Below are 26779 nucleotides of genomic sequence, written 5' to 3' on the forward strand. Positions count from 1 at the left end.
TTCACTAAAGCAAGATTGCTAAGAGTTAAAATTCTAACAGGTGCAATTTTATATGAAAAGAGTCCAAAACTTTTCAGCTGTGTTTCAATTAATGTATTGTAAATAACATAAAGTATGTAATCTTATTAAGAGGAATAATTGGAAAAATTCAGGAATTTCATAAGGAAGGCTTTTTCCTAAGGTCAACTATTAATGTACTAGTGATATAAATCAAAGTTTAATCCTTTATAGGTTGAAGTAACAAGGATTTCTTAAAACATTAATCTGATTTTATCTATCAAGATAATGTCTCATGTCTGTTAAGTTTTATTTAGAAAAACTTGTCTTAATAAAATTACAGTTTGTACAACTCTGATTAAACAACAATTGTTATTTTAGAGTATTACATTGCACTATAGATTCTGAATTTTCCTAAATGTATTTATATCTTCCAAGCATACTAGTCATTAAAATATAAGGTGTAGAAGAACATTTTGCCAATTTGGTTCTTTTCAAACCAGAGTTTAAAGTAAATTTTTGGGATTATAAAAATTCTGTTTCTTGGCAGGCATGGTGATGCATGTCTGCAATCCCAGTGGTTGGGAAGTTGAGGCAGGAAAATCGTGAGTTCAAAGCCAGCTTTAGCAATGACAAAGGACTAAGCAACTCAATGAGACCCTGTCTCTAAATAAAATACAAAATATGGCTGGTGATGTGGCTCAGTGGTTGAGTGTCTCTGAGTTCAATCCCTGGTATCCACCCTCCCACAACAAAAATTGTGTTTCTTAGTTCATAGCTATTATACACACTAATATGTTTTACTCTTGTTAATTTCATTTTGTATTTTCCTTCTAAACTTTAACCAGTATCTGTTAGTCCCTTACAAAAGAACAACTGGTAATATAACAACCTGAACTATTTTGAGATAATAGACCATCATGTATAGGACAGACAGATGTAAGGCTAACTTCTAGCACTAATACTTATCCCAATTAAATAGAATGGGTAAATAACTGTAAAGTTACAGACATTAAAGGTAAAACTCAGTACTCTTACTGTAAGACTGGTGAAACTGGCTTGCTGTATATTCAGGACCCAAACTCAGAGACTAAAATTAAGGAATAAAATGGCCAAGAGAGAAAATAGCCAATACTTGGCTCTTGCCCTCTGAGATCAGCTTGACTCCAGGGAAAAAGGGAAATTCTCTAGGGTTTTTTAGCTCATGGCCACATAATCTCCTGATCAGGGAGAGTAATAAGACCCTGTAGAAGAGAAAGCTGACTGATGCACATGCTGCAAAGGGGAGGGTCATTGGAGGAGGTGTTATCCCTGATGCTTCTAAGGGAAGCCACATGGTCAAAGAGACTCTGACCTACCCAGGCAGATGGCACTTTAGTGGAACTTAGAGTTTGCTCACAAGTTCCAAAGAGTGATCTCAGCTGGCTCTTAACAACAGATAGGAATAAGGTCAATTTGACCAGCTTGGTCTTAAATACCTAAATAGTTATCACCAAAGTATAGCCATACCTGGGTATTTAAAATAAAAGACTATTATTATTTTAATTGAACCTAAGATGTATACTTGTGTCAGCCCCACAGCCCTACCTACCAAAAATTCGACTGGCCTCTGTACCTTGGTCATCCTTACTCCTCAATTTGCATTTTACCTAACAACCAAAGTTTACCTATCTTAATAAGGGCGCACACCAGGCTCAAGAAATCCCTCCAGTTTATTCCTTTACTCACAGGGCTAGAGTTATCTGCTGTGACTGGCATAGGAACAGCAGGATTAAGATCATAAATTCATTACTATGAAAAGTTATCAGACCAGGTTATTAAAGAGTTTCAACAGGTTGTTGACTCGGTACTGAAGTAGCTGATTCCTGGTAGTCCTCATTGGGGGATCAAAAATGACAGACTTCCTGATTATGCTCCCTTATATACCCCTTAATATTCACCTTTTTCATAATAAACTTTCTTCCCTGTATTCTTAATGTTCCTTTATTCTTAACAGCTTCTTTAGCTCAAAATGCCTCCCAGGAACATGTTAAAGCCACTGTCCTCCTGTGTTTACATTGTGATTCTCTGAAACCACAGAAAGGGGAATTCACCTACAATGACCTCTAGGCTCCTTCCATATATGGTCCTTTTCAGCCTCAACCCTGGGACCTCTGTCTTCTCCCTCAGAACTCTGAAAGTGGAGGTCTCCATACTTTGCCCCTTTTCAGCAGGAAGCAGCCAGACATGATATTGATACACCTATTCAGTATCCCCTTTCAGAGTCTGTAATGAAGAATATGGGAAACAGCAACCACCAGGGAGAAAAGGAGAACAACTCCCAGGGAAAAAAGGAAAACTATGGGCCATGGACTTTCACAATTTCCTGTATCTACAACAGTTCATCCTGACTACTCAATGGACACATTCTGCTATGATTCGGTTACACTGAATCTTATAAAACTCAACTGCCTGTTATAATCAGTTGCTATTTTCCTCTCTAAAATGTGCCCTTCTGTTGCTTAATAAAGCATTGCTGATCTGTTGAGGTCTGTCTCTGTTTTTTTTTTTGTTTGTTTGTTTGTTTCTTTCTTTCTTTCTCTTTCATTTGCTTTCAAGTCACTGAAAGCTACATGGGATAATCAGTGTTCCAAAGTTGTTGATCAGTAACCCTTCTGTCAAAGAGCATGTCACAAGAGAAAGGACCTGTCCACAAATTTGGAAAGTGTGTTTTGTGACAAAGTTGTGGTAAAACATAAAAGTATGTTGCAGGGAATTACACACTTGAGTTATTCACAGGCTCTCTAACTGGCCTTGTCAACATTCACCTACTTTTCAACTGCTTGAGGCTAATCAAGATAACAGTGAGTGATTTATTTAGCTACAGAAAACTTCAGCATTTCAAATAAACTAGAGTCATTTCATGAGAAACCACCGAGATTCACCCAGGACTGGTGCAGCATTAGAAACTGTCAGCATTTATGACCTTATTTATTTTCAGAGGAGTTTTTCACTTTACAAACTCAATCACTCAAAAAATTTATTCTGAAAAAAAACCAAACAGCTAAAAATGCTTAAGAGCTCTGTTTTGAAATTTAGCTCAACAAGTTGGGAATTTCTGGGTCATTCACCAGATGTACCCTTCAGAAAATTATTAAATTTTATCTGTTCTCTACTGGGTCACAGTAGGGATTAGGTAAGGAAATTAATTAGGTATATAATATAATTACTTAATTTTTTTGTGGTAGAAAAGAATAGAAACAAATATTAAAGGAGGCAGAACTGTGTCTAAATTTGAGACCATGAAGCCTATGAGATGATGCAGTCTTCTGACAAAGGCAATTTTTAAAAATTCATGCAGCCCAATATTCTTACAGAATTTAACACTTGATAAATTTGAAGCCATTGAGACAAAAACAAATATTTAAAAATGTACCTTAATCACAGGGATTTCACAAAATATCTGGGACAATACAATCTTAGACTTATTATTATTTGACAGATTTTTAAAAGAATTTCTCTTATCTTTGTTTCTTTGTTTTTATACATTTTCTCCTGCAGTATTTTCTTCCCAGGTGCATATGCCATTATTCATCTTGGCTAATCTCTACCAACATCACAAGCATACAGTAGACCTGAAATATAAGACTTACTCACAAAGTAGAAAATTTTCTTGCCTGAAAACTGGGAAAGAATTGATGGTAAAATTCCTGTAGTTCAGGAAGACTATTGTTAAAATTTCTTTTAGATCATTACCAAAATTGCTTTTTTATACATGTTCTATGCTTATTAAGAATTAAAGAATTTTTGAGGAAATGTTTTTAACATTCTCATCCCCTCCCCACACACACACACACACATCAAGTTGGTGGAGTGGTGGTTATGTTAATTAGTTTGACTAAATCTTTCCATAATGTGTTCATAAATCAAAACATCCCATTGCATTCCATAAATATGCATTACTATTATTTACTAATTATATATGACTAAAATAAAATAGTTAAAAATTAAAGGTGACTTTTTTAGGAAATTAGTTAGATTTGCTTTAAACAATTCTTTTGAGGAACACATCCATACCATTTTCAATTTTGAATCAATTATTATGAGTACTAACTTTCTGATTTTAACAAAATGAAGTAATAGATATTTACCCTAGTTGGTTTTAAGAATTTCTAGAACAGAAACCAAAAAGAAATCAGAAAATAAAATTAATTTGTAGTTTTAGGTAGAGCAGGATTTTTTGTATATTTGATGTTTTTCTTGTCTTTATTTTGCCTTCAGATATATATTTAAGTACAGTATCTGTTTATCACCCTGCTTATTTTGATTTTGTTGATTTTATCTTCTTATGCCTCTTTGAGACGGCATTATTAATATTAAGCTGCACAGAAAAAAGGCAGCCTAAGGCCTGCTTCTAGTTCTATCAAATAATTGGTTATATAACTCGTAAAAATAATTATTTGGGCTCAAATCATGGTTCTGACCCTGTCATGATCTTTGGCTATTTTATGTCTCAAACATGTGGACTTTCCTTCTATAAAATATAGGGATCAGTGTGTTAGTCTTAAGGTTCCTACTAAGGCAGGATCCTGAGTCTAAGCAAACCATAATGTAGTTTAGAATGTAGAGTATTGAGCCATGAAATCTGCAAACACACTTGTCATAGTTCTCCTTATTTATGATAATCAAAGTTGATATTAGTTTATAAATATTCATTAAAAGCTTGGTCATATAAGTACCAGTGGTTTGGTGGGTTGTTTCAATCAAGTCAAACCCACTAATTTTGCTGCTTCTACTTGTTTGGCAATTATGAACCGCTATGCCAAGCAAAATAGATCTTTTTTTCTATTTTTGGCAGAGGTTCATGGTTGGCTGGCAGCTGGTCCTGGCAGTTCTGTTTGTTCCTCACTGTTGATTCTGGCCCTTTTCCTGTCAGAGAATGCCAGATTGCTAGGATACATTTCCTCTTTGATAATAGAGTGAGCATTAGCAATAGATGACTACCAATTATTTGCTGGGAAACATAAAAGCAACTTATAACTACCTCCTTGCCAATAAGCACATGCTTCAAAACCCAACTTTTGTTTTTTTTGGGGGGGGGAGAGGTAAGAAAATAATTATGAAAACTTTTAAAATTGGCTTATATACTTCTTTGGAAATGCAAGGTGGCATTTTCATAAGGGCATGAACTTTGGGGTGAGACAGAATGCAATTTGAATATCATAACCACTCACTTGAGGGTGTGACCCCTCAGAGGCACTTACCCACCTCTCTGATTTCCATTTCCTTACCTTTAAAATGGGGAGGGTATACTTATACAGTAGGATGTTATAAGAATTAAATTTGAAAAATATGAGAAATGCACAGTAAAGACCATCTGTTAATTATGAAGTTGAAAATAATTGTCCATTTACAAATTATTATTTAGTGAGTATTTAGTGATAAAATGTAAGCATGGAGTGAGACAAAAGAGACCCGGTCTCTGCATCCTGTTCTACAGAATTCTTACACAGCATACATATGGGTTTTATGGATTTGTTTCATTTTCAACTTACACGAAATCTATAGCAATGGTATTCAATTTCTTTATAACAACCAGAGCAAGTTTATTAGATAATCTTTGCATATAGGTATGAAAATAGCTGTTTGAAAGAACATTCTCCACAATAGGTAGCCTGAACTTTATGGAATATATCAAATTACCAACAGGATTACTTTCTCTTAAATTCTATTGAAGTTAGAGAGCCTGGAAACTTCAGATGCTCATTTGATTTTTCCATGTTTATTTTTAAAACTAATAAATTATTCTTCTGCAGCCTCTACCTTGCCTTCATCTAATTAGTATTGAGGCACAGGGAAAAGTAAAGTCAGAAAGAAGATTCAAGAATTGATGTAAGCGTATCTAAACTAAAGAAATTCAAACTAAAGGGAACAGATATGTCTTCTCACATAGCCCACAGAATTCCTCTCAGTTCTTTTATACAAATTTGACTAGATGATATTTTGGTGATTTTAATTCCCATGTTCAAGCCCACAGTGGGGCATAAAATTTACTTCTAGATGAGACAATGGAAACTTTGGGGTCACACTATCATGAAGCTGGATGTCATGACTACTCATTCATAGACAGTCTAGCATTGTATGAAATTCCTAAAATTATAGGAAAGATGCAATATGTTTTGGAGATACATACTTGAACACCTAATACCTTATCCATATTTGTGAGAGAATTCTTCCTCAATTCTAGGAAAAAGTATGTATGTGGCCTAAAAGAATAGTAGCTCCTTGAGGAAGGTGAGAGCTGTGGAATACACAGAAAAACTGTTCCAAGTGGAAGCAGTATTCAGATTCATGTGGCTCCTTATTTAGCAGCCACTATCCAAGTGGTTGTCTTACTTGGAAGTGATTCTGATCTCACATATCTGGTTTTATCTAAATATAGATACAGGTTATATCAAAAATTTATACTGTACCTCTGTTTTTCTTTGTAAAATAGAATCTCCACCTGACAATGAGGAAACCTCCAAAATTTAAATATACTGGGAATGGTGATAGTAGAATGAAAAAAGGAGATTTCTTTAACTGTATTTCACTTAAGTTTTCTGGACAGTCTGACCCATAACATGGCATTATTAAATACTGGTTCAATGTGCTCCTTTAATTTTTATCACTTAGTAAGTTCTACTCTGTTCAGGACACTTTGAACATGTTATTTAACTAGTAAAATGCACAATTATGTATCCTTATTTTTATTTATAGAGGCTCACCTATGTCCACCTGGCAGAAGGCAAAAATGGGTACTCCACTCAAACCACAGTCTAACCTACTGCCCTTTTTGGTCTATCCCATGGCTGCTTCCTGAACATCTCCTAATATTGTTAGATAATGCAGTGATCCCACCTCAAAGTAATGATTTGCAAGTTGGAGATTATTGCAGGTATTTAAAAACTTCTATTGCTACAGAAGCCAAGAATCCTATTCTCCCACTGGTTCCAAATGGTGATTAAGAGACATGACTACCTTGGAAACTTTCCCAGGTCTTAAACTAGAGCAAAAAGTCCCATTTGATTTCTCTTGATTTATCTTTTGATTTGGGGCTATGACAAATGAATGACTCACCTGTTTAACATAGTATCTTGGTACACATGACTTTCTTTCTTACTATGATCCTGAACTTATTTGTTATACTGGAGCCTCACTGCAGGATTAAGCTATCAAAAAGATCAGTGCCTCTCTGTCTCCACCCCCACATACGAAGTTTTTATAAGAAATTGTCTAAATCTATGAATCCCTGGTATCTTAAATGGATCACAACAATGTAGGGTTCTCTTTGCACTACAGGAGAAACAATTTCTAAGATGTTCTGAAAAGGATCAGAAATGTGTAAGGAGTTACTGGCAAAACTGAACACTGACTATTCCAAAGAATGTCTAAGAGCAGTGCTTATTCATTTTCTCATCCAGATAGTATAAAATAATTGTAATCTCTTCAGGTTGTATCTGCACAAAATTTCCTTCTTTTTTTAAAAAAAAAAAAATATATATATATATATATATATATATATATATATATATATATATATATATATATACTCTTGAGAATTGCTTTTCCCAAAAGACTACTTCTTATTCATAGTTTTATGGTATTGGGACCTGAAATATAAAGTGGTGTTCAAATTCTTTTTGAGTTCAAAAAAATGAATATATATATAAAAGTTTAACTTTCATCACTCTGCAAAGAGTTTACAAAATCAACAGAGTAGTTACTTCTTTCCAACCACCAGAAACTCTGGGAAATTTTTTAAGAAATCATTTTGTTTTTGTTGAGCAAGTCAATTCCCACACAGAGGATGAGAATTGAGACCCTTGTCAATACCAGCATTTCTAACAGTACTGCCACTCTTCTCTCAGTCACTCATTACTTCAGGTTTTAGAGCCATTATTGCATTTTCTCTCTTCCACTTGTATCCCATTGTATTTGTATCTCTTGAAACTATATTTTATATAAAGGGATTTGTAAATGCTGAAAAATGATGATATACTAAGTATTTTGAAGTAATTGATAATGGAAGCTTCTAGGGGCCAAGATAAATGTTATGGAAATTAGAAGTTTGAGAGCAAAGAATCATTTTTGATAGAGTTTATGTTATCTGGGCTGTTCTAACTCTTGTTCACCTTACATAGTTTTCTCAGGTTGGGTTTTTCATTTAGAGTTTGTCTTAGGACTTTTTTTTTCTGTCTTCCTACACACACACACACACATACACACTCTCTTTCTGTCACTATTCTTATAAAATTTTCCCATCCTTTGCATTACCTAGCTTAGTCCATGACATCACCATGCACTTAATTATATAAATTAGAAAAAATCAATTTCAAAACCCTTTTTCCCCCCTTTCACTTGCAATATGCAAACTTGTACACAAAGTGCAATTGATTTATTCCAAAGCAGCTCTAGAATCTCTTAGTTCCACTCTATTACCTCTGTCTTAGAAACCCAGGACCTAATCAAAACAAAAGAAAAAAAAGCCCCAAAACTCCAAAGCTAACAAATTTAATCTGCTCCCTTTTTGCAGTCTGACTATTACCTGTGCTGTCATCAAATCTACCCTACCTTTGTATTTTAATCTTGCATTCCAGATTCAGTAAATGAGACATTATTTTCATGTTTTCCCAGAGTCAACTTTTTTCCTTAAATTTGTTTCCTTGAATGGCTTTAGTGCCTGAAAAAGTCTTGGGGATCTTTTAAGATTCACTCAAAGTGTCATTCCTTGAAATAATTGTGCATAGCTAACTTCTCTGCCGGCTTCTACAAAACTTAATGCACCATGCTGCAATTATTTCTTCACCTGCCTTATTCTCTTGTAACTTTGGGGCTCCTTAAATAGACAATAGAGACTATGTTCTTATTCATCTTCAAATTTCCAAGCACTAAGTGCTATATAATGCAAATTTGGTGCTCAGTACATTTTTGTTGAATGAACTGATTGATAGTCAAAACTATCTTCATTCTATCACTAAACCATACTTTAGATTCCCCCCCCCTCTGCTGTAGCTCTACCATGTATTTTCTTTTTTTATGCATGCTGGAAAGAGCATTCTCCTGAGAAAATGAAGTGAATGCAATTAGTTTCCCTATTAAATTCCTACTTATTGGTAGACCCACATCAAGTAGTTAGTCCAACATACACTGTAGAGCACAATTCTGAAATATGGTAAAACAGTCTTTTATATATTCCATATTTGAGAAATGTCTTTGCTAGCTAATTATAGGTCAGTTTTACAATATAGACAAAAAAAGTAGAATTTACTTGGAAAAATTTGCTGCACACCAGCAAGTTTCTCAACTTGAGAATTGAGACCCTCAACAATATATTTTTTTCTCTTGTGAAATTTCCGCCCATGCAGTTGTGAGATGTTAAGCACTACTCAGCATCTTTCTTATTTTATGTATTGATTATGTTCCCACTGTGTAAGAGATATGATCTTGGTCCAGCAATCATAATCTATTACTTTACAGGAATATATTTAGTTAGCATTTTAATTGACTATATTAGCTTTAACTGACTCAGAAGAATTTTCCTCTTATGCAGATGGACTCTAGATAATTAAAAGAAAGTAATCTGAGTTTACTTAATTTTTCCAAAGATATTGTGGATTCCTAATGTTTATATAATGGACAAAGCAATTACATGTTCTTTCCCCTATAATTAACAAACTTTGGTTTGGAGTTGGGGTGCTATAGATCTCACTTCTGCCTATCTGGCTTCACTACTTATTTTGCAACAGGGTAGTTACTTATAGAATGGCCTGGGTATTTCTAAATGTCTTTGTTTTTTTCTCTTGAGCCATGTCATGTCTCAGAATCAGGTTCTTGTTAATTGGCCATGTGGAATTTTTATATCTGGGCATAGTGTAGAGATTGAGTACATGTTTTGATGTTAAAACTATATCACTTGAATTCTGGATCCTCACTTTACCAACCATATACAAATTACTTAAACTTTGAATTTCAATCACTTCATTAACAAAATGGTGAGAAAACAATTATCTAATTGTATTATTGTACCAATTAAAGATACAGAGCACATTACTATTTAAAATATTTAATAGCTGATAGCTCTTCCTGTTATTGTAAGTAGATATATCTGCCCTTGTCAAAAATCTGAGTGACATTCATCTGCAGTGTCAACAGACCAAATTCAAAAGAATTCCACACTGAGGAAGGAAAAGGTATCTATCAGATCCACAGTGAAGGGCACCTAAAAGGTAACAAGAGGGATTTACAGCATCATGTAAGGCAAGCCAGGGGGAATCAGGGTTACGCTACTATAGCTTAACCTTTCCAAGGTTGTTGAAAGCTAGAAACCTACTGAAGTGAAGCACACCCTTCTTTCAAATAAGAGTAATTCCTGCACCATAATGCCCCTAGGTGGGAAGCAAAGAGGGAAGACATACAAATCACCGCCCGAGCAAAGTACACTGACAGGATCCAACTTGTAGATAAAGATGTTGTGTGTTTTAAGTAGTAATGTCAGTTATCATGTGAATGTGACAAAAATCTGTGGATCTGATAAATTTTTTTCTTATAGGCAAATTCTCTAAATTTAAACAGAAGAGAAAGAAATTTAACTGCCAGACATTCACTTATGTATTTCAATTTAATGAGCCTATTAGTGCTTCTCAGTACTGGCTGCAGGAATGAACCATCTCTCCTCCAGAGATCACAGGTGAATGACAATAAACCACAATAGTAGTAGCATGTGGTGAGAACTATTGCACTTAGGATGCCAAACAAGATGGATGGAAAGGAAAAGGAGGAACAGCTGCAAGTGGTTGCAATAAGGAGCTTCCTAGGGGAGGAGATACATTAGCTAAACAGATGAGATGGGGCAGAATACATGAATGTGTTTTACAAATGTCCTTCTAATTGTGAAAAGAGAAAAATAATATCATGAGCAAATGCATTGCTCAAAAGAGAAAAGTTAATCAAAAGTAATCCTTGATATTCAAAAAGAAGTGAACTCTTATTCTAAGCTATTTATTTATATTAATCATATTTAATATAAAGTTATAGTTAAGTCATCCTGGTAAATTAATTTACATTCACTGATTTATAAAACACTCTAAAACAATAAAAACATATAGATGTCTTAAAATATAAGAAAATATTTTATATCATCATCTTCTTAACCATAAATTTTACAGAATTAAAAAACATATTCCTTTAGAATACATTAAAAAAACCCACAATTGCTCAAGTGTCAGAGAAGTTATTAACCTTGGAAAGGAAACACAACAGAAATGTTCACTACTTATAATAACCCTACTTTTTGGTTTTGAATTTGCAGTGTTTTATTTTGACTAATTGAAAAGGTATGAGAATAAGCCATAAATGACATATTGTGCAGTGACTGCACAGTATATCTGTATAGAAAATATATAAAATTATAGACACAGCAATTTAAATCAATACATATCTATTAGAATCCATTAAGTTTGCAAAAATGTATTCTATAATTTGACAATTTCCAAACCATATAAGACTATTTAAGTACATCTAATAACTAAAGAACTAGTATTTTAAATATGATGTGACAATTGAGAATGTAATATAAAGGGAGGATTCTGAGTGAAACACATTATTCACATGTGAGCATTACAATGTTTATTAGTAACTGCTGAGGATACATAAAATAACTGCTGTACATTGAGATGAGTGTTTTGGCTCTTGCCAAGAAGTCAGTTATTAAAAAAAGGAAATTTGCTCAAGTTTAAAGTATAGAAAGAATAGCCATTCCTTTCTCTACTAAAGCAGAAACTTTGATCATATTCTCATTGTGATTTTTTTATCTGTTGCATAGCTAACCTTGGCACATACAGTCTATGCTACAGGAAAAAAAATGTATTATTTAAGCTATCAGGCACTGACAATTCTTAATTTACACAAAAATACTTAAAAACAAAAGTCTTAAGAAATAATTATAGTATAGAGTTTATTATTGCCTATGATATGTGTGCTTTTTCTCCTGATAACAATACTCTAACTCCTATCAAAATTTATTACTCAATTAAATTCAAATTTTAGTAGGATATATCTTATTCCAAGACAGTCAATCAAAGAAGTTCAAACACTACATAGTTACAAATAGTCTCATAATAATTTAAAATCCACACTAATTTGGATTTTCCCATCAAATTTTCCAAGAAAAGGGATTCTGGCTACAAAATTCAGATATTCTACAAAATATTCTTCATTTTATATTTCCTTTATCTGATTTGTAAAATATTATTTTAAAAATCAGTGTCTTAGGAAGCTGAGCCAGGGTGCTTGTGAGTTCAAAGTGAGCTTCAGCAACTTAGTAGGGCCCTAAGTAACTTAGCAAGACCCTGTCTCTTAATAGAATATTTTAAACAACGGGGGCCCGGGGATGTGACTCAGTGGTTAAGTGCCCCTGTGTTTAATCCCTAATACCAAAAAATAAAAATAAAATAGAGGACTAGTTAGTAAAGTTCTTGCCTTATTGACAAATTATATTCATTCAAATAAATGAAAGAAAAGGGATTTAAAAAATCAGAGTAAAAATATTCTAAGTCAAATTATTATTATTATTTCTTTAACTGAGCTCAATGTTCTATGAAAGTATAATAAATGAATGAATATATTGCCTTTTCTGTAATGATACTTAAATACATTTTAGTTATTTTAAATTTGTTAAAGATCAGTTAAACCTTTTTGATAAAGGCAGCTTTCAATCCTAGGGGGAAAAAAAAGCAAAAAAAATAAGATATGGCTTAAGGGAACTGCAAAACAGTATGTTCCAGTGTCAAAATTACCAGTTCACAGAGCAAAGTAATTAACAATCTTCTCAAAATCACTAGAGTGCAGAGAAATGAGCAATCTTCCAAAGGACTAATTCTATTTTATTGTCAGAAAAATATACTCGGTGATAACATAAAGCAGCTATTTGTAGGGGCTGTATAAAAAGAAAAAAAATGTTATATCATTTATATAAACTAAGGTTTTCTCAGAAAATCTCAAATAGATAATGTCACCAAAATATTTGGGACTTGAACAAATGTGAGAACTATGATGACTATACCTTTCAAATAGAGTGGCATCACTTCTTCTGCATCTAATCTTCCTCTATTAAGTTGGTTTAATTTATGGTTGAGATTTCTCCTTAGTATATAATCTCTGTAATCTTAGAATCACATGTTCTAGTTTTCCATTTGCTATGAAAGTTGTTTCACTAAATACATAAGTGGTTTTTAATTGTGCCCAATTTTCTTCTTGTTTCCCTTTATTTTAGGCATTTCATTTTTATATTTTACTTGTTCTCATATTTTGGAATATATTCTTTTTTTTAAAAAAAAATATTTTACTGGGGATTGAACCCAGGGGCACTTTAACACTGAGCCACAACCCATATCCATTTTTATTTTTTTATTGTGAGACAAGGTCTTGCTAAGTAGCTTAGGTCCTCATTTCTTAGAATTTTAATAGTTTAAGAATTCTTTTTAGCTTACAGTTAATCATAAAGCATATACTAGAAATCGGATCCACATGTCTTATAGCTCTTGAGGATCAATATATGCTCCTAAAACATTTATGATCTAAGTTTTTCATACATTGTAAGGCAATAGTATTTATGTGAAGAGGTTTATTTTTGTTGTTGTTTTTGTTTTTGGTAATGAAATGGAAAAAAACAAATACTGAATCAAAATGCTATGTGAGGTTCTTTGGAGAATAAAATAAATATTTACTTAAGATATATGCTGGCTCATTTTAAAAAGGCTTTGCAAGAGTTTACAGAAACTAAGAGAGCTTGAAAAAAGAAAAAAATAAATATTGAGAGAGTGAAAAATAAAGTTAGGAAAAGTAACACAAAAGAAAAAATAAAACCAAAAGAGCAATAATATCAGCAAATGTTACTACTAATATTGCTAATATTTATTAAGTGCCTCAGGCATCCCAGGTAACTTTAAAAAGCGTTCTATATATATTTATTGATTTTTAATTAAAATACACAATGCTGCATATATTTAGATAAAGGCATATTGCAGATTTGGTTCAGCTTTGGCCAGATTATGCATACATAGAAAGAGATCAGTAATCAAGGTCATCATCCAAAATGTAAAAACAAATAATGCCTCAGACAGAATGTTTGAGATGATGAAGACAGTAAAGATAAGGGGTGGGGCAGAACCAAGAGCAGGACAGTATAATAAGAGGAAATATTTCAAATAATGCCAGAGAACAGACACTGTTTGAGGGATAATCAAGTAGGGAAGGTATCCAGAATAACAATCTATAATGTTTGCCAACAATCTATTTAAAATGCAATAAATTAGGAAGTTATCAGAGTGTGCTTTCCCCAGAGTTCTTTTAGATAACGGTACTGAATTGAAGATTAATATTGGTAACCTATTTAGAGATTATATGTGTTAGGGTTTAGACATGAGGTATTCCATAAAAGCTCATGTGTGGAACAATGCAAAAATTTTCAGAGGCAAAAGATCAGATGATGATGTATGACCAAATCAGTAGATTAATCCATTGACATCGACTAACAAGGTGGTATTTTAGGCAGGTAGGGTGTGGCCGGGGAAGTAGGTCACTGTGCATGTGCCTTTGAGGTTTATATTTGTCCATGATGAGCACAGCTCTCCTCCCCACCTCTACCCTTATTTCTCTCTCTGCTTCCTGTTTGCCATGTCCTGAGCTGCTTTCCTGCTCCATGCCCTTCCACCATGATGTTCTGCATCACTTTAGGCCAAGAACTATGGAGTCCAGAACTATGTACTGACCCTCTAAAACTGTGAGTCAAAATAAGCTTTTTCTACTCTAAGTTTTTGTCAGGTCTTTTGGTCATAGTGACAAAAAGCTAACTAAAAGAATGTGTATGATGAAAAAGCCTCCTATTCAAAACACTCCAGTAAGTAATATCTCAGATGCCTGTAGAGGAAAATGGACTATTCACAGTACTTTCGTATTGTGGGTGCTTACATGGGATACATGTGGAAGAGATGACCTGTTTTAGAGTCTGGATATAAGAGGTCTTCTGCAATCCTTTCTTGAAGAACTCATCCTCTGTTTAAAGGGATTAAATAGAGGATGTAAAGGGATTTCATGTCTCCTCATATAATAATAAATAATATATTATTCTAATATTAGCTATTTATTATCCTGAATCATGGTGCTCCTTTCTCTGGGTTTAGCCCTACTAGAGAGACATTTCAATCATGGCTCTTTAAAAGCATATTGTGTGGTACAGCAAAATAAATCTTCAACAATTTTAGAACACTGTAACATGACAGTAGATTTTGTGTGACTACTTTTTGGTTTTGTTTATTCTCTTTTTTTAGTGTTTCCTCATGTTAAAGCAATACCAAATATCAAAGTCAGTAACAGTCAGTAACATCTGAACTGCCCGCAGAGGAGGATTATTTAACTGTAATTTTTGTATTGATGTTCTCAATCTAAACCAATACCAAGTGTCAAGAGAATGGTGTTTGGTGTTTGGGCGGGTGGCTAAATTTAAATGTTTGAGTGGAGAGAGCAATCATTAGCTGGATAAATGCTAACTGTGGTCATTCTGTTGAGAATGAATGGTAGGGTGTTAGGAAGAAAGGGAAGAGAACCGTTAGATGGCTGGTACAACAGTGCTGGAGGCAAAATGTGAGGGCTGGGCATGATAGAGCAGAGGTGGATGTGTCTGGATATATGCTAGATGTGGACATATGTGGACATGAAGAAGATAGAGGATAGAGAAAAAGTAAAGTCATGGCTGTGGTGACTGCTGGGTCAAAAATTTTAGAAGTTCTAGTATTAGGAATGAGAAGAAAGATAGGAAGAGGAAGTCAACGCTAGAATGTGTGAGATGATGAAGACAGTAATGATAAGGGGGAGGGGTAGAAACAAGAGCAGGACAGTAAAATAAGAGGAATATTTCAAGAACCTGTGAAGACATAAAAAATGGAAAGATCATATACATCTATATTGAAATCATCAAAATGTTTCAAGAAGTAATCTGGAGAGTATAACCATGAATGGGTACTAAAGTCTTCAATGAATGAATAGGAGGGCCCAAGAGCTTGTAGAAGGTTCACAGAAAACCTCAACAAGAGGAAATGGGCAGGTAAATTGAGGCTTTGAGATGCCAAACAGGCCTTCTGCGGCTGGAGAGGAGAATGTCCTGAAGGAAGCAGGGAGGACTTGGCTATGGAAGGAGCATCAAGAAAACTGGGCAAGGCAAATGTGGTGTCTGAGCTGAGACCACTTAGGTGATGAGAGGGCTGAAGGACAGAAGCATAAGCAAGAGGAACAACAGAAAGTCTGATTGGGGGAAACGTAGAAAAATGGTTATAGTTGAGATAAAATATGAGGAACAAGCTGGGAAGAGTTAAACATCATAAAATAAAATGCTTAAGTAAGTTTTTTTTTTTAATTTGGAGTTAGTAATAATATTAAGATTTGTAGGCGTTCTTAACCTATTTGGTGTGTCAAACTACTTAACCTATTTAGTAGTTTGTGAAACTGAGAATATTGGAAATATTGCTTTTATATGAATAAAATACAATATAGAGCTAAAAGAAAACCAATTATATTGAAATGCACTTATACAAAGATTAGAAAGCCAAATATATGTTTTCTAGCACATTATAATAACATGTTTATTGGCATATTTAAATAATGAGACCTAGAACTAGGTCTAATAATATTTTGAATTGCTACATCAACAGTTGAAATAAGTTATGAGACTATCTTCAGTTACTCTTGGTGAAAGTGATTTTATATTTGAAGGAATGTTAAAGTTCTACTAGAAATTATTGAACTTTACAATGTAATTGTTTTCCTCATTCCAATTTCAGGGACTACTCAAACTCTAATTCACATTCTGGATGTGGTCCTGTTGAGATTGTGATTATAAGTGGGTCGTTGAGAAAGGGGAGAGGATAAGATCCTCAGGAAAGAGAAGGTCAATGAATTGGGAGGCCAGGGCATTATTGGAGGAATCACCTACATCTATAACAGTATTCTAAGAATTTGCCACGAGCAGGCATAGCTGGATTCTGAAGTATCTCTGGGCTTAGTGTCTTGTGGAGCCACTCCTCTGTAATCTATACACCTGGGAATGGTCTTGCTTCTCTGTGGTGCTTGGCTTTTGGTAAGAGTCAAGTGTGCAGGGTCTGATGGTAGAAGCAAGACAACTGGCTGGAAAATTCATACTCTTGAAATATGCTCCAAATTATTTATTTACTTTTGGTCTGGCTCTATAAAATCTAACTCTGGAATGCCATCTGCTTCACTGAACTGCTTCCATACTGTGCATGGCCCACCTAGAGGCCCACCTTCTCTCCTTACCAGAATATGGGAAGTACTTTGAGCCCTGAAAATTCCTTCATAAATCATCAAAGCTGGTCCCTAATGTAATATCGAATGGACCATTTAGATTTGTTGGCATATTACTTTTCAGTTTAAGTGTTTTATGCTCCTCTTATGATAGCATTAAAGTTTTTAGTTACATTTGTGAGAAATTTCCAGGCTCTTATTTTTTAACAATGATAAATTCATTTTCTTTTATAAACATTTTTCACATTATGTTATAATCAATTCATGTCAAATCTCAGGAGAGAAAATTTAAAACCCAACTCCCCTTCTCAACATAGGCAATTATCCTTATATTTTCCTAAGATGGCTATAAAGTTTCCGAGGAAAATGAATTTTGAAATAGTATTTTTATAGTTTTTGCATACATTGATTACAGACCATTTAATTGCTTTACCTCACATATTTATTGATGCTGTATCAATACAGAATACAAAGTAATAAAATGATGATTTGAGGGGAGAAATAACTATCCTGATATTACATCTTTAGGAATATAGGCTGTTTCTAATCCTTCTAAGTATAAAAAAGAGATATATTAATATTATTTTGTGCCATTAACATATTAACTTTTACAAATACAAATGTGAGCTTGTTAATAATTATAATTAGATACCTAAGATATATCATTATATAAGATTATCCATTTTCTCATTACCAATATTTGAAGCAAATTATTATCCATAATCATTTTGAAAACTTTATGGCCAAATTTCTCATAGTTTGGTATTATACAAAGTGAGACAACCAAATTACTATTTAGTGAACCTGGAATTTTTCTGATACTCAAGATTTACAGAAACAAAACTTATTTATGAATCAAGATATCTCCTTTAGGCTCATTTCCTGTAACTTTTTTGATGCAATTATACTGTTTTAAAATGGTACATTCTTCTAATTTCCAATCTGGTTTTCTAAAGCAGTGATCATATGAGTCACTGCTCATGCTAGGGAGCAATTTTAGTTTCTTTAGTAATATTTCTTCCAGACTACACATTCACAGTGTATCTTTCTGATTTCAGTGCACACCCCAAAATGCAGCTTTTAAAGGGAAAGTATTGTCTCAAAGATTTCAGCATTGTAAAATATCTAATCCAAAATAGAAAACAGAACAAAAAAACTTTCATAATTTTCTTATAGTAGTAATGACTGAAACTGTTCCTTAAATATGTCTCTCCACTTGCCTATGCGAATATTTGAATAGATCCAAATGTATATTTGCAAATGATAAACTTGTGTTTACTTACTTTGTTTGGATTAGAGTTCTTTCAACTTAAGTGTTGACATAATCTTGGATAACTTGCTCAGTATTATAAATTCTTATTTTAATCTCAGCACCTACACTTCTTGGCCATACCTTATTGCTTCAACTAAAAATAACCCTGCCTTTTGAAGATAATGTCCTAGCATATCCATAACTTTCCAACCCTCTTCCTCTGAGTTTTTACAAAGTTTATCTCTGACCTAATTCCCTCTTTTTCCTCACTTTTAATATTAAGCAGAAATCTTTTTCCTTTCTGCTCTCTTGTTTATCCACTGTTCATTTTTTTTTTGTTGTTGAGATATTCTTTCTCCAGAAAGGTTTTGTCATCCTCAGATCAACAATAAATATTGATCATTTGGGGCAATCATAGAAATTTCATTCTATTAATTTAGGGATAGACTTATGACTTGGTTCTGAATATCATGGGAGAGTGCTTTTGGAGTGGCTTTTGGAAAAGATCCATAATTTAAATATTGACTTCCAAAAGAGATGGAGCCTCTTGTTCATGGTATTAATTATAATATCTATATGTGAGGGATAATCCCTAATGCTTCTTCAGCATTTTGCATAAATGGAAGCTTTTGAATAAGGCCAATACTGGGGCCTCTCAAGTGGAGAGAGAAGAAAACCTGTTTCATGATTATATTTTTGAGACCCTGATCATATCAGGACTAATTGTATCTATTTTCTCAAATAATTTTGAATTGAGAATTTATGACTGACCACCAAAATTGTTGTGATTGTATGCAGACTCTGTTTTGCTCTTTATTTTTTAACTAGAAGTTATGAATCTTGGTTTTCCTTGATCTTCTATTATATCCTATTATTCTGAAGTTCTCTTTAATTTTCCTATTGTCAGTAAATGGTTCTGTTTCATGAATCTGTTGGTCATGTTGGTATATGATTCTTCTGGTCAATCTAAATGTTTAGTCATACCAAATCCCCAAACTTCTCTCATCAAATCATCAAAAAATACTTCTGGGTCTTCTTTCAAATAGTCTTGAATAATACTGCTTCTTCCATCTTCTACTATTAGCACACTAGTCAAAGCTGATTTCATGTTTTGCTTGGACTATCATCACTAGGCTCCTCACAACTCTGTTTCCAGAGATGCACAGAAATTTTTCCCACCATTCACAATATGTCTGCTTCCTAGCATATGCTTCTCAAACTAGTGCTCAAAGCTTCTGAAAGACAAGTGAGACTCTGGGTGCTCCCTGAGCTGTGAGCTAACCATCCACTACTGGAGCAAGGCTGGGTCATTCACAGGGTGAGGTTACTAATCATCAGGGCTGTGCATTTCTTCTTGAAGTCTAATTCACAAGATATTACATTATATAAAAACTTTCCTTCATTTTTCTTTCTTGCCACAAAACTAGGAATTCTGTACAGGTGTTGGGGAAAGGCTTTGAGATGTCACAATTCACTGAAAATAAAGGTGATTCATATTTAGAAGTGACATAAATTAAGCTATTTGTGAACCTAGATCTATGTAGACTAGATTTATCCACTTGAAATCTCAACATGAGCATGCACAAAATATAAAAGAAAACCAAATATTTGGCTATATCAAAATGGTTGCAGAGGTAGCATTCCTTAATAGTATCTAATTGCCTTTATTGAAAATGTAAATTTATTAAATTATGATGATGGATTTATAAAAATGGCATTCAACTGCAGTATTACTGTCAAATAATATGCATTCACAATATTCACATGGTCACTTTATTCATAGAAATCTACTTCTCCTGAAAGATAGAAGACTTTTACAAAGTTGCTGATGTAGGGATCACTGAATCATATATAGTATCCTGTCATAAGGAAAGCAGGATAAAGTAAGCTTAAAACCACCATATGTATTACCTTCCCTTTCCTTCCATTTAGAGCTTATAGTGTAAGACTAGAAGCTCAGAACTTTAGGTTTGAAAATGCCTATAAAAGACATCGCAAGGATGATGATGTCAATATTGCACTTTCATTTAATAACATGTGAATTAACTATGAACATTCAATCTGTCACCTTGTCACTTTTATAGTGCACTATTAAGGCACCAGAGAAGGGCACATGGGAATTAAGGAGTTAAATGTCCAAAAGTTCTAATCATAAAATGATTTTTTTACCCCTCTTTCTTCGACTGGAGAGTAAAGGACAAATGAAAGACAAAACATGTTTTTAATCACAGTGTTTAAGTCAGTGGCTATTGTTATATAGTTTAACTTAATAGCTTGGAGTTAAAAAAATAGTAGATTAAATGTTTACATTACATCATCTGTGGTAACATCAGGATAAATTACAGATTTATTAGAAGACATAAAGTCCACAAAATAAATACACAGTAACTTTAAGTCAAATGGAAAAGAGGGCCTGTTCTTTTAGTATCCACCCTAGACTTCAATCACCCCATCTTTCTGGTGTAAAACATCAATATCTTTTAATCATCTTATGGCAATAAGCCCTGCAATTCCTCTCCTTACTTCTAACTGCCTGGCTGTATATATTTTCCACAATCACCAATATGATTTTTGCAAGTGAGAAAATCGGATCATTTTAATCCTATGTCAAAGGTATCATATGACTAACTATTTCTGTCCTTAGGAAGAAGTCCAGCCTCTGAAATGTCCTTAAAAGTCCTCCTTGGTTTGGCTGAGGTATCTATTGCCTGTTTGAAACTAAATAAAAAAAAATAAGGGCTTAGAATAGGCACGCTTACACATATATGACAAATGTATGATTCTCTGTGGATATTTATGAACAAAGATCCTTGTTATCTGATAGCCTAAGTTTTATAGCAAATATGAATTAAACCAAATTAGCTTACCTAAATTAATACTCAAAACACTATAGCTATCTGTACATTCTCTTAATTTAGCTCCTAATGATTAGAAACAACTAAAGGTTATAAGAAGACAATTCATAATTTCTTAGAGATTTTTTTTTGTGCTGAAACATTTGAGGTGTTACATTTGTCTTGATGTGCACTGTAAATATTCCATAAGGAATCATGTAAGACAGCAAGTAGTATTAAGGGCAGAAAGAAGTAGAATTACAGATTACTATGCCTAGTAAAATTTCCAAGATTCAAATTTGTAGATCAAAGGCTATTCAAAGACTCAAATTTGTAGATCAGCACCTGACATATAATGCCTGTACCTAATGGGGAAATATATCAATTTTTCTGAAGATCTAATCATAACCTTAAGTTGCCCAAATTATTCTTGTAACTATATTTTTCTCTATGTGGAATTCATAAATGATTCAGCATTCATTTACTAAATGCTGTTACATGCCAAATAGTTCCCTAGGTGCTAGAGATCCCCAAGTCGAACAAAGCAGATAAGAGCTTGCTCTCATAGGGCTTAGATTCAGGAAAGACTGGAGACAGACAATGAACAACTGTTTGATTTTACTACGCACTGAACACTTTTAAATGGTTATAAATATTATGAAGAAAATAAGACAGTGTTGTGATATGTGACTAACAGTTACTCAGAGTGAGGGGGCACAGCATAAACTGGTGGTGATAATCTCAGAGCAGAAACAAATGGTAAGAAAGAGCCTGGGTTGCCAAAATGCAAAGATCTTCAGGCAGTAGGTGGAGCAAGTACAATGCCTCAACCAGGAGTGACACCTCTGTGTCCACGTAGATATGGAGGTCAGTGGAGAAGGGAGAAATCACTTAATGGAGATGAGTTTGGCCAGGTCACACAGGGCCTAAGGGCCATGAGAAGGAACTTAGACATTACTCTATGGGACCTCTTTCTAAGAGGAGACTCACATGATTTGAGTATGTTTGAAAAGACCTCTCTGAGTGTGCATACAGTCAACTGCAGGAGACTAAGATTGGAAATGCAGTATGACCGGAGAGGAATGTAGAAATGTAAAGACCTTAGCAGGTTTTAAGTATGTGAACTGAGCCCACTGTACTGTATCTAATTGTATATTTGTTGAATGAATGAATTAATAGCAAAATGGTTACAAACATTAAATCTAGCAGTATATTAAAATTCTTGGCTACATATTTTGTACACAAAACTGCAATAAAATATTAAAGTATTAAAATTCTTCAAATTTGCAGGAAGGTTTAACATTTCCAGCTACATGCTTTTTTTTCATTACAAATAAATTAAGCAATTTGCAAATAAATCCAAACTCAAACAACAAAATACTAAAATGTTACTATTCCCTAAATATCTGACATTTCATAATGTTAATTCTACAGTTTCTTTGTGCACTTATGGTTGGACTAAGATAAATAATAGAAGTTTTGCAAGTAAGAATTGTCCATTAGTTAGGAAACAGAGAGAGGGATGTCAAGGGGAGAGGAGAGAAGGGAGGGGAGCGGAAGGAAGGGAAGAAGGTAGGGAGGGAGGGGAAGACACCAATTATGTTTCTAAACAAGCATACAATGTATCTTCTATACATAGGCTATTTACACTGGAATGTCCAATTACTTCTATGGCTTACTGAAATTGGCCCATACCACCTTTTGAGAGCCAACTGTTTTCAGGAACTTTATGAGCATTTGTTAAAAACACCATTATTAAAAGTCAAATTAAATAAACTTATTAAAAAACTTAAAACAAAGGTAGCAAATATTCAAAATCCATCACCTCCTGATTATTTTACTACTCTTCAATGTCACCAGTGCTCTTGAAGTTATGCCCCTCACATCTGCAGAGGGTAGTACTTTACACTTAGTGGGTACTAAGTAAAATCATGTGGGAAGCTTGCAATCGGACATGGTGAGAATATTTACACCACAGATGTAAACAAAGGGATTTCCACCATCCCCAGAAAGTCTGTTATTGAGCAATTACCAACATATCACTTTTATAAGCATGTTGACATTGCTGGCTTGACTATAGCATTACCAGTTACAGACTGTGAGTCCAAATCCCAGAAACTACATTCAGTTTAAACTGAGGAATGAATGCCAGATTAAAAAACAAATGAAGGTGTTGGTTATCATAGTTCATAATATAGAAAAAGCTTTAAAAACAAAATGATACCATTTTCTTTTATCAAATTTGTAATGACTGAAGAGAAAGACAATAATGTTAGAGTATTAAGTGAGAACAAACACATTAAATGACATAGGAAGATAAACAGATAAATGTTTTCAAAGAACTGCAAAATGAAGTAAAATTTTAGTTTCATTATTTAAATTTAACCTGTGGAAAAATCAGTTTACAAACATACTCTCAAAAACTGATCACTTATGATTGGAAAAACTGAACGGAGTAGAAGTGCTTAAAAGAATATTATGTGTAATTTTAAATAAAATTTTCAAAATCTTGAATGAGAAACAGAATATTTGTGTAACAATCAATGAAAGGTGGATATGGCATTTAATAAAGTTAAAACATAAAATTATATATGTACATAGAGTAACTAGAAATAAATTCAATTAAACATTAACTATAATTATTACAGGGTACTTTGAATATAAATGAATATTTTCTGTTACTTTTAGATTTTTCGAATTTCTAAATATTCGAAAAAGGCAAAATACTAATGTTTAAAATTAAAATGAAAAATTTAAATTCACTATTCAATAAATTTTTGATTTGAAAAAAGTATGCATGTGTTATGGTAAATTGCATGAAAATGTAGCTAATAGGAAGATAGTACTTAAATTATTAAATTGTCTGATATTGTATTAAGGATGTGTTATTGGTTTAATATGTAACATATCATTAATTTAGCTATTCATCACTACTCTTATAACCCAGTTATTCCTGCCTGATTTAGCATTATGTAGTATTTTATATTCTCTCATAAAATTCTCAAATTAACATTAGTTTTAATTCAGCTCAATGAAACCATGAAGATAAAAAAAAGTCTCAACTATTAAACAAATCATAAGAGTGCAATCAAAAAAGAGAAAAAACCCTCTGTCTCAAATATATATTCAAAATTAATCAATGATGTGAGAAAAAGAGTTTGCAGAAAAAAAATAGGCTAACACAAAAGGAAACAGAGATCAAGGTACAGGATCTGTTTTATTATATCAACACGGGCAGACAAGAAAAAGGAGTTGTGCAGAGAATTAAAAATCATTCTTTAGATTTCCTTTTGATATGAGAGAAGTTTGGATCTTATTAAATTATGGTCTAGAATTAACCATTTTAATATCTTATATTTTAAAAATACTTTTATATTTTAAAATATTTGGTTTGAAATCACGAATAGAATCTATGTAAGGTACGAAATATAATTGTAGTGGCTGGGGTTGTGGCACAGTGGTAGAGTGTTCACGGAGCATGAGTGAGGCACTGGGTTCCATCCTCAGCACCACATAAAAAAAATAAGTAAAAAAAAAAGTATTGTGTCCATCTACAACTAAAAAGAAAAAGAAAAAGGAAAACATGATTGCATTCACATACCTAGTATATAGTAATTATCACAATCAAATTAACACATCTATAACCATCTGTGGTATACGTTAGATCCCCAGAATTTGTTCATTCTATAACTGAAAGTTTTTAACTATGCTTTGACACCTAGATAATAATCAACAAACTCATGGTATGTTGTAACTTTACTTTTGTGACACATAAGGAAAAAATATCAAGTTTCAGGTTTCTTTGATAATTCAAAACTACTTAGGGAAATGTTGATAGTGGTATGAATATCAGTTCTACCTTTACTCTTGGGAAGCCATATGGCATAGAAACTTATAAGTATTTAACTGAAATGACTGGCTTACCTGAAATTTTGACTTGAGACACCACTCCATCTCCCCCATCACTGTGTGCTCGAACCTCTACAACATACTCTCCATCTCTGGGGATGGGAACCTCTATGGAGTGTTTATGAGTTGAATACAGCTTGCCATCATGCTGTCCATCAGGTCTATAGAGTACCTGATAAAGTCCAAAGACATTCCTATTAATAAATTCAAACTAATTAGCAAATGCCCTAATACTAAAATCAGAATGAAAGTACTTACCCTTGCATTTATTAAAAACAAACGAACAAACAAAATACATTAGCACTTTCACACCTGGAAAAATTTAATGTTATTTTCATTCACAGAACTTGATTTCTGCTTCTGGGGGAAGATTATACAATAGGTTTGCCATCAGAATCTGAATTTTATTTTTTGATATAATAGAAAACAAAGAGATCGGAATTATATGTCTTTTTAAGGGAAAAAACATAAAATGAAAGTTCTTTCAATATATTGAAATAGTCTAAACATACTCTCTCTTACTTTAACCTTTTTTCATACTATTCCTAAAATTTAGTATCTGATGAATGTGAAATATATGATAGCATGTGATATAGAGAATACATAGTAAAAATCTTTTCTCTTTTACTTTGCTGTGTGTTTAGCAACACTAAGATAAACATTGTCAAACAAAACTGAATTCATTATGTCTTTCCTCATTAAGCTATAATTACTCTAACAATTATATTCTTTAAAAAACAGTTATTTTATGTATCTTGATCACTTAACATAGCATTTCCCTAAAATTCCTTGAAGATGTTTTCTCATTTCAAAAAATTTCAGACTATGCCATCTAATGTTGCTATACAGGTAAAATAAGAAAGCTGAATGGAATTCACTGAAATGGAAAAAATTACACACATCAATAAACATCTGTAAGAATGAAACCTGTATGAGGAACATTTTAGTACTCTTGTATACCTTATATCCCGTCACTGTAGATTCATTTGATAGAGCAACAACATGATCCCAGGTAATTATGTAGCGTGAACCGGACCTTACTGAACTGATGATTCTTGGTGGCTGGCTAGGAGCTGTGGAAAGCAGCAATAGGTAATCAGTGGTCACCATATCCAAACTCAGGTCTGCAATCTCATTGCATCAGGAAGTATACTACTGATGATAGCAATGATGACAACACCACCACCACCCAATTTGGAAAAGTGCTTCCTATAGTGCCGGAAAGACACTAGGCTAAGCACTTGATAGCCATGATTTCTTTTAGTGTAAGGTAGAGAATATAACTATGTTGTATTCTTTTCTCTCACACTCCACTTGAGTTTCTTTCTCCACCACTTTTTTGCAACTGCAATTTTCAAGGTCACCAATCACCTCAAGTAGGCCAAATCTAATGTCGCTGTCCTATTCTTTTCAAACTTAACATCCTTGGAATAGTTCACAGAGCTGTACCACT

General features: G+C 33.4%; 1 long non-coding RNA gene across 1 annotated transcript in view; it reads right to left on the bottom strand.

Annotated features, from left to right (window-relative positions):
- LOC144366525 (uncharacterized) overlaps nt 1-26393 on the bottom strand; it is a 37324-nt gene extending 10931 nt beyond the window's left edge. The window contains exons 1-2 of the long non-coding RNA XR_013425583.1: nt 26287-26393; nt 25342-25498 (exon numbers count right to left, since the gene is read on the bottom strand). This is a non-coding gene — a long non-coding RNA (uncharacterized LOC144366525). The remainder of the gene's footprint in view (nt 1-25341; nt 25499-26286) is intronic.
- Nucleotides 26394-26779: the final 386 nt, after the last annotated feature.

Source organism: Ictidomys tridecemlineatus, chromosome 9, assembly GCF_052094955.1.
Source record: "Ictidomys tridecemlineatus isolate mIctTri1 chromosome 9, mIctTri1.hap1, whole genome shotgun sequence".
In the NCBI taxonomy this organism is placed as follows: Eukaryota; Metazoa; Chordata; class Mammalia; order Rodentia; family Sciuridae; genus Ictidomys; species Ictidomys tridecemlineatus.